Raw genomic sequence first — 14530 nt, forward strand, 5'->3', positions numbered from 1 at the left:
ATACTGAGTCACATCAGCCCAGTTTGCCCAGTGCCCTGACACAAACAGCATCTGGTACGAGACAACTTTAGTCAGAGGTGCAAGAAACTCATCACTAAGTATGGAGAAACCCAAACAACCTATCAAGATTGGCCCTTGTGGGTGAACCACGGATGTGGCCAGCTTTACATCACCAGTTATTTGTTTATTAAAGCATTACTTATATCATTGGTAAATACCACCTGCAGCAGCACAAACCTGCGCACTCACAAAGCCACATTTTGCTGCTTCCCAGTGTCACCAGCTGACAGTCTAAGTGCACCCTACACGAAAAACTACTTTCCATCAGAAAATTTGAATTTGCCTTCTTTCTGAATGCCTCTTCTTTCCAAGCATGTAGTGCAGACACAACCTATTTTTCTACATGCACATGGCACTCCTTTCTCATCAGTCTCTCAGCACAGAAATCCCAACATCCCAAGTACTCGCCCCGATGTCCTCCACATGACATCACTGCTGTTTCCCTTCTCTGAAGTCACAGCCTAGTTTCTGCCTTATACTTTGGAGACAGTGAAAGCCACAATGCACATAAGGACAAGCCCTCCCCTTCTATCCGCTTATTCCCTGCAAAGCCCAACATCTGGTGATGGGTTACCATTATACACCCAGCTGCACTCCAACCAGCCTGCAGAAATACCAGGTTTCTTTCCCAAATTCATGCTACCTTCCCAAGGACCTTCATTATTGTCTTTCCGTTATCACTGGCCTAGCGTTTCATTAGGACAGCATAGTAGCAGCCCTTTTCACTGCCTCACTTAGTGGTGAGATTAGTCAGATCCTTAATTCCTACCCAAACCCAACTATCAGCTCACAGGAAGATTTCAGCAGACTTTAAATGAGTGCCATAAGGATTAAGCAAGGAAAACGGATGGGAAGTTAAACCTGTCTTGCACTTCCCTTTCCTAAGCTCTATCTCTAAAACCTCTCTCGAGCCTGAGGGAACCAGAGCTGCTCTCTGACAAACCACGATCCCAGCACGCTGTCAAAGCACTTAAGAGCTCTGCAGTTTGGAGCTGGCTGGCAAGTGGGCACTGACTGACACCCTGCTTGCATGCACAAAGCCACGCTCTCCAAGTGTGTTGATAGCTGGATGCCTTACAGGGAAGTGTGAGTCACTACCATAATCACCTTGGTGTTACAGTTGCCTACAAAGCTGTCTGCTCCACGCTTTGAGGTTAAAGCTGCTGAAAAAACATTGCCTGAAGCCTTTTAGGCTGGTTTTTAACCACTCCAGCAATGTGCATCTCAGAAATTTGTTTTTTGACATTAAAAAAAAATAATAAAAATAAAAAAATCTTTGCTCTCATTCCCCCTCCCAATTAAGCAAGATGAAAAACAATTGAGAAACTGAATATTTTCATATGAAAACATATTAGCTCCATACTGCCGGGTCTTTTGAAGACTCATGCGTTACTAAGAACCCTCTTAAAATCTGACAGCTGAGAAAAGTAAGCAAGGTCTGCACTTGTTTTAACTTGGGTGGGGCAAACATTTATTTATTTATTTCAGTTCTCGTCTGTCAGAGATTTGCCAAAATTTGTAACAGCAAAGTATTTTTTTTAAATGTTTTTGTTCCCTTTCTGCAATGCTTTCTCTAACCTGGCAACACCTGTTCCAAATGGGAAACTGGAAAATTTAAACCTGAAGGCAATTTTAAATGGTTTATAGAGACCTGGACTAGACTATAAAAACACTGTAAAACCGGAGCAGATTTTTGCCCAGTTCTTGTCTACCAGAAGTTAGTTTGGAATTACTCCGGTACAGCCATGTCTTTTTGTAGCTCCTGAGGTGCAAAGATCCCCAGTGCCTGTAAACATACACCAACAGGCAGCAGACTGGTGATCTGACCAGATGCTGAAGCATCCTCCCAGTATGTAATGTCAGAGACTGTGGAAGACTTACAAGGCTTTTCAGCTGTTTATGTAAACAGACTTTAAAAGCAGAAGGGCCTGACAGCATAGCAAGGTACCAATGCAGTGGTTAAGCATTCACTTAAACACAGAAGCCACTCTGCTTCAGAAGGATGGACATGTTTGTCATTTGTCATGACTCTGAGGGCTTGAGCTACCAGCACAAAGCCACTTTTGCAAACTCTTTGTGTCAGAAACTGAGTTCCAAGTACCAGAGCTATCCAGAGGAGCACAAAACACAGAACATTAGTCTCCACCATCAAACCATATCACAAACATATTGAAAACTCACCTAAGCCTCCTGCTGCCTGTACCACAATACTTGCCTGAGGGCTTTATGGGACAGGAGTGCTCCTGCTCCCAGAGAGGGCATGGATGAGGAGTACAAAACCCCTCTCAGGCAGCCAATACAAATGAGCTGAAACTAGGGCTATGGAACAGCTTTCCACGGGTGCCTCTTCACATAGGGATGGGAAGGAACAGCTTGACATTGATTAATTGCGAGGGCCTGAGGAAACATGCAGAGTGCCCCAATGCAGTCTCTATGAAGTTCTTGCCTACCCAAACGAAGCCAAGAACCACCTAAAATATATATATATTTATATATATATCAAAGCCTTTTTAGCATTTGTAATTTGGATTACAGCAGGGAGCCCACACAGCATGTTAGGTGCTTTCCAGGCACTGAAGATGCCACACGTGCCTTGCCAAAAAAGTTTACGGTTTACGTAGCTGCACAAGATGGTGCTTGTTCTGTTCAACTAGATTTTAATAGTAAAGTTTGCATTAACTTCCAGAAGGATCCAGGATCGTGCCTGTCTGATCAGGGTCCACATGAGCAGCTAAAACTGCCAGCAAGGCTGCATCCCCTGCAGGCACTGCTGAAGGGCTCAAACCCACCCCTGTCAGGACACCTGCTCCACCATGGCTGGGAGCCCTCGCCTCTGCTTGGCAGCTTTCAGGTAACAAAATGGCGACTCTTTATTCACCATTTCTAGAGCTGCTCACGTTACACACGCAATCATCAACACAGCCCATCCACAAATACTGAAGGTACCAGTTATCTTGAGTGCTCATCCCCTCCCAGCCAAAACAGGATGTTTTCTTTCCAGCATTTTGCCTCTCCAAGAATGCTCCTTTGTTAGCAGCCTCAGCAACCTACAGCAGAAAAGACGCTGGATGAATGCTGAAATATGTGTGCCCACCTGGGGCGGGGAACAAATGGGAGAGCACTCAAATCTATCACTGTCACAGCTAGGACTACAATTCACAAGTTCCTTGTTCCCAGCCCTTCCTCCCCGCTCCGAGTAAGCAGAACGCAGCTCACAGAAAGCCCTTGGCTGTGGCAGGAGGCATCGCCGAGACAGGGAGGGCAGCGAGCAAGGCAGACATAGTGCCCACAAGGGCACCAACCCCACCAGCATCACTACAGCAGCCCCACAAATCTCTACTCCCTTCAGAGAGGAGATCAGGCACTGCACTTTTCACGTAGCATGTCCTATAACTCTTGAAGCCAGAATCAAAGTCCTAACAGCCTCGGGGCTCCCACACAAACAGGCTTTGCAAACAACAGGATGATCAGCACATGTGGAGGTGTGCTGGGTGCAGTACACACACACACACACACCATGTGAGCAGTTCTGCACTCAGGTAAAAAGTAACTCTGCAAAAAAAAAAACAAAAAACAACAAAAAAAAAACAAACCAAAAAACAAAACGTGCAGCACCAGCCATTCCAAAGCCTCGCCCAGAAAGAATAGGGAAATCATTATCTTAGCTCTGAGATTTCTTGAAGCCTCTTCTCAATACCTGTGGTTCTCATTTCCTTCAGAACAGATGACATCCAAACCAAATGGGACTGGAGAGGGCATCACTGGGCTTATCAGTCCCTTTCTCCCCTCCCTTCCCCTCCAAGGGAGAAGAACTATTAGAAGCAGAAGCAAAAACAAAACAAAGAGCAATGACTAAACCCACAAAAACTAGCTGAAAGAATCTATTTTCCAGGAAAACATTGTAGTTGACCGTATTTAAATGGTATTTGTTAAACATAGACTCTATACTAAAATTAGCATAAGTAACATTAGAATTAGACAACAATACTTCTATTTGCACAGTATTTGCTTACATTAAAGGATCCTGCACCATTCCAACACCAATCAGTTTAAGAGTCCCTGCTCTAAAGAGTTTACTGTAGTTCTCAGAGCATCGTTTTATGTCAAATGCTGTATCTGTATGAGGACACAAACCTCCTCCTTTAGCAAATACATTTACACAGGTGCTTGCAGAAACCACTTCCCAAACTACTTTCTGCTTCTTCAGACTTGAAAAGAAAATGGAAAGATAAGAGGTCAAAATAAAGTTAACTTTGCCAACAAAGCATATCTGTTCTTTTTCTCCACACCTCAACACCACTGCTGACAAACAACAAACACTGATTAAAGGGTTTTTAATGCTTGTGAAGGAAAGCAGACTCCCTGCAGCTGCACAGCAGCTGGGAACACTTGTGTTATTTAGCCGAGAAAGGTCTGACCCCACAAGTGAAAATGAGCTTGGTGGTCACTCATTCTATTCACCATCTGGGTACATTATAAGCACAAACAGAACAGCACAGCCCTTTGTGATGGGGGTGGCAAGAAATGGCCACGGCATTGCAAAGCGCTTTAGCAAAGGTTCAAGGAAAAGAGGGAGTAAGGGACACAAGTGGCAGGAACGTGAGAAACTGGAAGTCTATTAAAAAACAAATCTAAAAGACAAGTGCCCACTGCAGATCAAACCAGAGGTGCCTCAGCTGGTTAGCAGCTTTGTTTCACAGCAGTAGTGCAGGCTGCTGCCTAAATTAATGAGGAGTAAAGAGATAGAGGAAACAGCATACGCAATGCCCTATTCCAGTTTTGGCAGACTTCAAGTTTAAAGACCCTCTAGAATATACCTTTGGAAAAAGTGATCAATCTAGGTGTGCACTCACCCATTTGTCTAAGCACTCAGACTGGCCAGTCTTAAGTACAAATGAGCCAGTCCTTCCCAGGGAGAATTCCCCAGGAAAACCATACCATTTTATACATTAGAAGAGACTATAAACTTCTGGACATTTTTGTTGTTGTTGGAAAGCATCATTTCACATTTCCTAGTTTTAACCTTACAGATTTATGCCTTGGTTTCAAGCTCCAAACTGGTGCAACCAACCATACTGGAGAAAGAACTGGAGCCAAGTCCCTGTTTTAATCACGGCTAGACTCTAAGCCCCGTGGCAGGCTGCCTATAGGGCCCAAGAACATCAACTCCAGCCACAAGTTTGGGATGTCAGCCAGGTTTCCTGCCATGAAACCTAGCAGCCCTCAAAGGTGTCAATGACCCTGCTCTAAGCCAGAGGCTCAAAACATTTGGCTTCTAGAAATGCAGAAAGAAAACCTGAAAGCTTTTGAAACTTTGGCAGAGATGGGACCATCACAGTTTGCAATATCCCTCATGAATGTAGATGTCGGCCAGCCAGAGACGCCACAGCTCGCAGTAGCTGACCAGGGTCTTCAGCCTCAGATCTTATCTAGCAGGAAAAAAAAAAAGCAAGAACTTTCAAAGACAACAGTGTATTGGGATGGAGAGGAGGATTAGTTGATTTTAATATTCCCTTTCTGGAAATATGCACTTCACTTTCACCCAGACAGATAAGGTTTTAAACCCCCGTTTCTCAGTGATCTGCATCTTAATAAGTTCCAGTCTCTGAATGGGTGCTTTCTCCTTACAGTTTCATACCCCTCCTTAAGGCATTCCCAACAAAGTTTGAAAGAGCCCTGCTCCATCCTCAGACAGGCAGGACTTAAGAGAAGGACACTGCAGCACTTTTATTCCTTGAATCATCCCACCTGCAAAGGGTTCTAGCCTAAGTTAAAGCACCACTTAGGTTTCAACCCTAGGCCCCCAGCTGTGCAAACAAGAATGGGTTCAAAGCACACAGCCTGTGTGCTTGAGGATGGTGAATGCTGGGCAAACATACGTGATCAAACCACAAAGCAGACAAACTCTGTTATGTATTTGCAGGAGTTTTTTTCCCCTTATAGGCTGGAAATCTTGTTTTTGTAGTCATTCACCCTCTCCCTCAATTTTTATTCTGTGCAAGCCCCCACAAGGAAGGAGAGAGCTCAAGCATTGTGCTTCATCTGCTAGAAGACTTCTAGCTATGGAAATAATACCTCGGTCAGGGGAGTCAGCTTGTGAAGAAAATATGTTGCAGAAGCTGTACTGTGCTTGTAGAAGATGAAGGACTAGAGCCAAGGAAGCTTTCTAGGTCTCACCTACAACAAACAGTTGAGTAGAAAAGCCTCAGAATTTGACCAGTCCCAGAAAACTTCTACTGGGCTTTTCTGTTTGTTGGGTTGTTTGTTTTGCAGGGGGTGGCTGTGTGCGTTTTTCTTGTTTCTGCTGTTTGTTTGGCTTTGTCTTCAGAAACAAAACAAGGAAAAACCATTACAGCGTGAAAGTAAATTTTTAAGCAGTTTCCTTTGCTATCAAGGAGCAAGCTTATGCATTAAGTAAAATCTCTTAACTAAAGTTTGTTTGTAAGAAGGAAAATACCACATACTAAAACACAAAGAAGTTCACTTAAGCTTTTTAAATAATCCTTTCCTCTTCCACTTAATTTTTTCAAAAGGTGATACAGGTATGTGTACGAAAGTTCCTTCAGTCTGATAAACATCTAGCTTGTTGCAGCATATTAGATCAGTAGTTAGATCACAGATCAGTATGCTGATCAACTGAACAGAGGAAAAAAATCTCTAGAACATAAAGCTCGAACAGAAGTTTTTATTTTATAGTTCTAAAATGATTTCTAAACCTTTCTAGTTTGGCAATATTAAAGTAGAATCTGATTTAATTCCTTTGAAATAACATTACTTCAGCTTCTGTCAAAGCTCACACTCATAAGCAGATTATTCTTGTAGCCAAGATGACATGCAAGCCTAGAACAAATTTGAGATTAAATTTAATTTGTCAAACACACTGACAAGAGGAGGTATGTTTAACTTGGACTATTTCTTCTCATTAGCTGTGCTACTATATATAATGTTGAACCAGATAGAAAATCCAGATGTTTGCATAGTCAAGCAATGAATTTCTTGTCCCAAAGGAAACAATGGCAAATCTTCCATTGGCTTAAAGGTAGAATGTTGTCTCTAATAAATTGTATTGTTTAATAATCTGTATTTGTCTGGTTTAGGAGTCTTCTTCTGCATATCTCAAAAACAAAAACAGCCTTCAAAACATCATTCTGTACAACTTAAGCCAAGTTAGCCTCCTTTCAGGAGCCATACCCCCTACTTTAGGTTGTCATAATGATAGCTGAGGCTGTTCTTTTCCCCAGCAAGTATAGCAGGATTATATCTCTGTGCTGTCACTAGAAGGTGAGAAGTTAACTATTCTACTGTAATAGAGTATAGAATACAAGTAATATAAGTTGTATAGTTTAACAGAGGGCAGTTTCTCAAGCAAGATTTTTGTGGAAAGCACTCCCTGTCCTTACACAGGAAAGTTTTTGTGTTGAATGCCTTAAACCACTGAATAGATTCCTCAGGATCTGGAGCAAGCTCTCTTGCTTCTGCACTCTCCTGAATCACGTAGGAGACTCAAGTACGTGCTTTCTTACCCTTCACCATGTAACAAATTTCATTTCAGCTGCAGACTTAGCAGAGTTCTGGTGATCAAACGTCCCATGCAGGTGCAGAAAGTAGCTATGAAGAAATACTTTCCTGAGCCCATTTTCCCCATTGTACTCCCTCCAGTAGATGTGGCTACAACTAGCCCTAGGAATACCTTCTTCACCATTTGAAAGAGTTGGGAGTACTGTGGACAGAATAAGCAAGCTGAGGAAGACAGAAGTTCACCTAATTAGATCCAGCTGTGTAATCCATAGTATTCCTCCTCTCCATCTATACTTACTTCCTTCCCAGTAATTCCATTAGAACTTCTGTGGGACCTATTACTTCTCAAGAACAAGTGTGAGACCTTTCCCTTGATCTTGTCTCCAAACTACTAACGGGAGTTTCCCCAACATTACTTTTTACCGAATTGTACTGAACAGTGCAGCTCTTCTTCCTAGTTCCAAACTTGTTTCAAAGAGTAGAAGATTCTTTATTTCAGATAAGTTTCCCATGTAAGCCTGTTCTGTACTGCAAGGATGCACATTAACTGCAAGCATGTCTGATTATAACCAAGTTTTTTTGAAGCACCCTTAAATGAATTATCTGTGTGAAGTCAAAGCAATCCAAGTTTCCATCAGTAGCCTGATAGCTATGAACGGCTTCTCTTCCAATCCAAAAATCCTTTAAAATTGGTCTGTATCACCTGATATCAAGTCACTCAAACCTTTCTCTTAAGCAGTCTCACACTAAACTAAAATATTTTCCCTTTCCTTCCCCAGTGTTATTGCTGTACAAGAGCAGGGCACCTATTCTAAACTGAGTTTCCCAATCAGCTGATAAGCGTTTTAAATATCCCAAATTAGCAAAACAAGAAAAACAGCCACTATCCAGTCTTTATCACTGCCAGTCTCACTTCAGTGAGTAGCCATATGTACTCCACATTATCACTGTAAACAAGACAGATGTACATAGAGAACTACAATTCCTGAAAGTGCTTTACTTTGCTAGCAGATCATCACACAAGAAGAAGTGAGGCTTAACCAGTTTTACAGTCACAGCTTGATAGCCATATCTTTAGAGTTGAGCACAAGTGAAAATACAATTATGCAAGGCTACCATAAGAAATACAGTTTTGTTCTTGTAGATTTTCCAGGATTGAAAATGCCACCCATTAAAACTCCATAGCCCTACAAGTTTCAGTCCTTCTTAAATCAGTTCTCCTATAACACTGAAAGAGGCATTCAAATCGAAGTTGGCACCTAGCCTTCATTTTAGCTGTTGTTACTGCTGCCAACAGCAGAATCAAGAAGCAGATATTAGAAATAGCTGAGCTCATTAGTTTAAAACCCAGCGAGGGCTGGCTGCCCATCAGTAGAGGTACACTAACTGAATGCCAGGTCTGGCATTCCAGTGCATGGGAGGGATACTGAAAAAGAAGGTACTGTGAACATTAAAGATTTTACTTTTGTTATCTACATGCCAAAGGACATGATGAACCAAACTCAGTGGAAGGTGACTGTATCAAGTGATTCTATACATTCCATTTGTCTTTATATTCAATATACTCGCTATCATCAAAACTGGGAAGATAACTATATTGACATGTCTCCTTCCACAGAAGGTCTACTTTTGCATCTGGGTTCTCACCCCACCAGTTATATGGAGTAATAATGGAGGTTGCCCTTATTTACTCCAGTTCTCCTCCAAAGTATCAAAAACAGTGAAACTGAAGAAGAGAAAGAGGAAATTCACCTTCTTAATTACAGAATATCATGTTTTCTTTCTAAATAAAGAGTGGCTCATTTTGTCAGCGCTATGAAAGTAGTATTTCTCTCACATTTACAACTATAGCCTTGTTCCGGAGTTCTCAAAGAGTTTTTCTCCAGTATCTTAGAGGCTCTCATTCCCTGACCTTCAGCCTATGGATTAAGAGACAACGGTAAAGATACATTCTCAGCAAAAGTACTAACTGTTCAGCAAATAGCTATGAGGCTCTCTTTGCCCTTCCTATGAAGTACTGCAGTAGTTACATCCACAGACCAATCACACAAGCAACTATTTGGCTTTCAGACTGTCAGTGTGTGAGCTCCTTTCAGACACTCAGCTTTACAAATCAAATGGTAACATTTAAGTACATACCATCCAGCAACCTTAACTCTTGCTTTAGCAGATCAGCATAGAGTCCTCAGAATAGCCCTCCACTAGGATGCTTCTGTCACTGTAAGGCTCCTGCCCTTTACCTTTTAACACTTACTGCTTGAAGTGTCAAATCTATCTCAGTGAATTCTACACTGACGTAAACAGATGCATTCATCTAAGGCAGGGTTTAAATTCACAATAAAATAGCCCTGTTTACCAAGAAAAGAAATATGCCAGCCAGGAATTTAAAACAAGAGGGAAAGAATCAAGAAAGGATGTATGAAACAGAACTGAAACTCCTGTAAAAAGTCAGGAAAAAAATCAACTATTTCCCCTAACTCCCTAAGGGAAAGAGTCATTGTTCTGTTTCTCCATTCTGGAGCTCTGTTTGCATTGTGTTTTACAGTGTTTACAATATTTCTCATCTTTCCTCCTACATTTAAACCAAATGCTTCCTTCAGTTGCGTAGGGGGCAACCACCAGCAGTTTAGCCCTCTGCTCTGTATGAATAGTGGTGGACAATGATTCCTCGGACTGTCAGTCAAAGCTTCTTGGCACAGCACAGGCAGTAGCAAGAGAAGCTTTCCTCATTGCTGAGGTCTTTCTGGACCACAAAAGGAAGAACTTGCTGTGAGTGGAAGGCTCAGGGCACAAACTTCAATTCTGCCAGTAGGAAGATTTAATTATTTGTTCTCACCTCAAAAAAGTTACTTAATATAACCATCTAAACATACAATAAACTTTCCATAACAGAACAAGATGTACTAGCTGCTTCAGGAGTTGAAAAAGCTACAAGAGACAGTTCTAAGATAAAACACTTATGTAAGGCAAAAAGAAAACAACAAAGGATCCTCATTAGCTTTAATTCCATCATCCGCCGTCAGCAGCAGACAACATTCAGAAATGTGTTAGTGTACACAATGAGTAAATATTTTTTAATTTCTGCAGACAGAATTCCTTTACAATTACACATCCCTCTCATCAGACTTGCAGCAGTGAGGCGCTGATCAGAAGCTTGAAGAAATTAAAAACAAATCAAACATTAGTATAGCTATTGTACTGCTGCTTACTGCACACCAGGCAATGACATTTCAAACTGGCAAATTGTTACCATGCAAGGTTTTCTATCCTATTTAAGAATAGAGTCTATATACCTTTTGAAAGCTTGGGAACAAGGTGCTGTATTTTATCACTTTTACTGTCCAGTGACCAGATAGGATTCACCCAAGAGTGCTAAGGAAGCTGGCAGAGATGATTGTCAAGCCACTTTCTACAATTATCAGTGTTTCTGCTGAACTGGAGAGGTCCCAGAGGATCAGAGGATCACCAACATAACTCCCTTCTACAAGAAGGGTTGTATGGAGGATCTGGGAAACTACAGGCCTGTCAGCCTGACCTCAGCACCAGAAAAAGTTATGAAGCAGATCATCATGATGGAAATCAGATAGCATGCACAGGACAGCCAAGGGATCAGGCCCAGCCAACATGGGTTCATGAAAGTTAGGTCCTACTTAACCAAGCTGATCGTCCTCTATGATCAAGTTACCTGCCTGGTCGATGAGGTAAAGACTGTTGATGTAGTTTACCTAGACTTTAGCAAAGCCTTTGACACTATCCCCCACAATTTTCTCCAGGAGAAGCTTGCAGCCCAAGGCTTAGAAAGGTACACCCTTGGCTAGGTAAAAAAATAAAACTGTCTGGATAAGCTGGACCCAGTGAGCAGTGGTGAATGGAACTAAATCCAGCTGGCAACTGGTCACCTGTGGTATTCCCCAGGGGTCAGTAATGGGGCTTGTCCTGTTTGTTATCTTTTCTGATGACCTGGATGGTAGAACTGAGCACACCTTTGGTAAGTTTGCAGCATTGGAGTAGGAAGGCCCTACAGAGCAATCTGGACAGGCTGGATCACTGAACTGAGGCCAATGGGGTGAAGTTCAATAAGACCAAGTGTCAGGTCCTGCACTTTGGCCACATCAACCCCAGGATCATAGAAGTGATTCTCCCCCTGTACACAGCTCTGATGAAGCCACACTTCAAGTACCCTGCTCAGTTTGGGGTCCCTCACTACAAGAAAGACAGAGGCTTTGCATCATGTCCAAAGAAGGGCAATGAAACTGGTAAGGGGTCTGGAACACAAGCCTTATGAGGAGTGGCTGAGAGAACTGGGATTGTTTGGTTTGGAGTAGAGGAAGCTAAGCAGAAACCTTGTAGCTCTCTACAGCTATCTGAATGGAGGCTGTGACAAGGTGGAGATCAGCCTCTTCTCCCAGGTAACTGCGATAGAGCTAGAAGGAATGGCTCTCGGTTGTGCCAGTGGAGGTTCAAGTTGGATATTTGAAAGAAAATTCTTCTCTGAAAGATTGGTCAGGTGCTGGCATGGGCTGCCAAGGGAGGTGGTTGAATCACTGTTCTTGGAAGTGTTCAGGAAACACTTAGATGTTGTACTGAGGAACAGTGGGGAAATACTGGTGGTAGGTGAACAGAAGTACTAGATGATCTTGGAGGTCTTTCCCAACTTTGGCAATTCTATGACACTAAGCTACCAAGAAATATATATTTAATTAGCTTGACACTCTGTTCACATAGGTTAAGAACATTTCCAGTACTGAAGTGACAAATGTAAAATGTTCCAAAAAGCAGCCCTCCCAAAGAGACCTACAACAGTCATCACTAACCTGTGAGTGTTGCTGCTCTAAGACTCCTGAGTTTTTAATGTATGGAAGAGAAAGAAAAGACAGAGGTGTCTTTGAAAGTAGAAGTATTTAGAAGCATCTTTATGATGCACCAGGTCATTGGTATGAGCCTCCCCAGTAAGATATAATATTTATTTCCCTCACTCCACTATATACATATACTTGACCCCCACATCCAAGCAGAACAACATTAGAGAGTGACTGATCTTCATACAGGCTGCTCACTCTCTCAGTCTGACAGCTTTTTCACATTTTGTACCGTGGAATTGTTTATTTTAGTATCTATTTGCTTTCAGCTTGGAGGAAAGGTTGATTCCAGAGACTCTAAACTATTTTTCCACACTTAGTTGAGGAGCTGCAGAATGCTCATGAAGATTCCTTTTTGCTAGAAACAGACTTAATTTCCTTGCTTTCTGCAGAACTAAGTTTTAAAGCATTTCAAGTTGACCCTTAAATACAAGAGCTGTACTAAGATCCTCACAGTCAAAAGTTGTCCAGGCTGGTGGTGTACCTTCAAACAAGAGCTCTTCCATCCAGGGCTGTCAGTATCTCATAGAAATAGTCAACTCTAGTCCAAATTCACACTGAACTCCCAAGGTTAACTTTCCTCCAATCACTTGCACTCACTGGGTTTCTGGAAGTGTTCAGCTAAATTTGTCCTAACAATTTGTATTCGTGTCTCCAATAGAAGCTAAAAAAACAACAAAAAACCACACACACAAACCAAAAAACCCCACTACTAATGTACGTATTGGTCTATTTCTGCTGTCTGCCTCCCTGAAGGGAGTAGCGTATCAGTCTTAATATAAGCAAATATGAAACCTTTGCACAATAAATCCTTGACACACATTATTGGCAAGATTGCTGCACTCCCTCATCTTCCTTTTCAGGGCATGTTATTGAGAAAGCTATGGCAAAACAGCTGTGGCTTTATCTGGATTCCTCAGATTTTCTGGATCTCTTTCAGTCTGGTCTAAGACCTGGCCTCAGTACAAACACATACTCAGGCTCACTGGTCAGACTTCTCAAAGTGGACAAAGACCAAAGTTACATTTTTAGTTGACAGACTTAAAGCAGCATGTGACACCAACTTCTTGATACACATTTTTTCTGACTTCTTTGAACTATGAAGAGTAACTAGTGCTCCTGTCACCACCACACCTGGAAGAGTACTGGGAGTTTCCTCTGCACAGGGGGGGAGAAACAGATTTCTTTCTTCACACTTCCTAGAACATATGAAGCTGGTGGGTCTGATCCCACCTGAAGGAGTTTACTTTTTTGATCCCAAAGATTAAGATCACTCTTCTTGTTTGGAGAGTATGCCCCACCTTCCCAACAGTCTGGACAGCACCCTATACAAGGATGAGCCCAGAAAGAACAAAGTGGCACCAACGGGTATGTATAGAAGAAGCAGGTCTGGCTTTGTCTCTGAATATCATAAAAGAAGGGCAGGCTGCTTACTGCTCATGTGCTACTGCACTGCTTGAGAGCATAGCAAGGAAACTAGTACATTGGCAGGGAACAAGGGAGATGAAGCACCTCTCATCCCTTCTCCTATCTGTCTACAGCCACCCACTCAGCAATCACAGGATGAGTTCTATCTCATCTAAATAAGAAGTAAGACACTAGAAAATCATGGTCCCTCACCCTGCTCAAAAGTAAGCCTCAGGAGAGCTCTAGGCTCTACAGCTATGAAGTGCTGGTGACCCTAGCTGAGAGAGATAAAGACCTAATCTGTGATTGTAATCATCCACACCCCAAAAAGGCCTTGTCTGTGATATTTAAATAGCCTCAAGACAGGTGGCAGTAGCATCCAGGGCAACTAATTTTCTGCAGGTTTCTGGCTGAAGAGTAGCCTGTTATGTTGGGAGTTCAAGGGGGCAGGGGGAAAAAGGTAAAAAACAGACAAAAGCTACACATTCTCCTCTCCCCTCCCCTTAGCTCAGCAACCTTTCCAGGATGAACTGTTACCTCAGACAGCAGCTGTCTTCACAAACATGTTAAGTCACATACACTAAGAGATTTTTAGTCCATATCAGGAGGCAAGAGGCAACTGGAGAAAGAAATCAAGTTTTGAAATGAATCCAGCAAGATTTAGCCATACAAACAGGAAGGAAAGA

General features: G+C 42.3%; 1 protein-coding gene across 5 annotated transcripts in view; it reads right to left on the reverse strand.

The window, feature by feature from the left end:
• Positions 1–14530, reverse strand: part of SMOC1 (SPARC related modular calcium binding 1) — a 120516-nt gene that overhangs the window by 80952 nt on the left and 25034 nt on the right. The gene's annotated exons all lie outside the window — the stretch shown is intronic.

Source organism: Coturnix japonica, chromosome 5 (genome assembly GCF_001577835.2).
Source record: "Coturnix japonica isolate 7356 chromosome 5, Coturnix japonica 2.1, whole genome shotgun sequence".
Taxonomy (NCBI): Eukaryota; Metazoa; Chordata; class Aves; order Galliformes; family Phasianidae; genus Coturnix; species Coturnix japonica.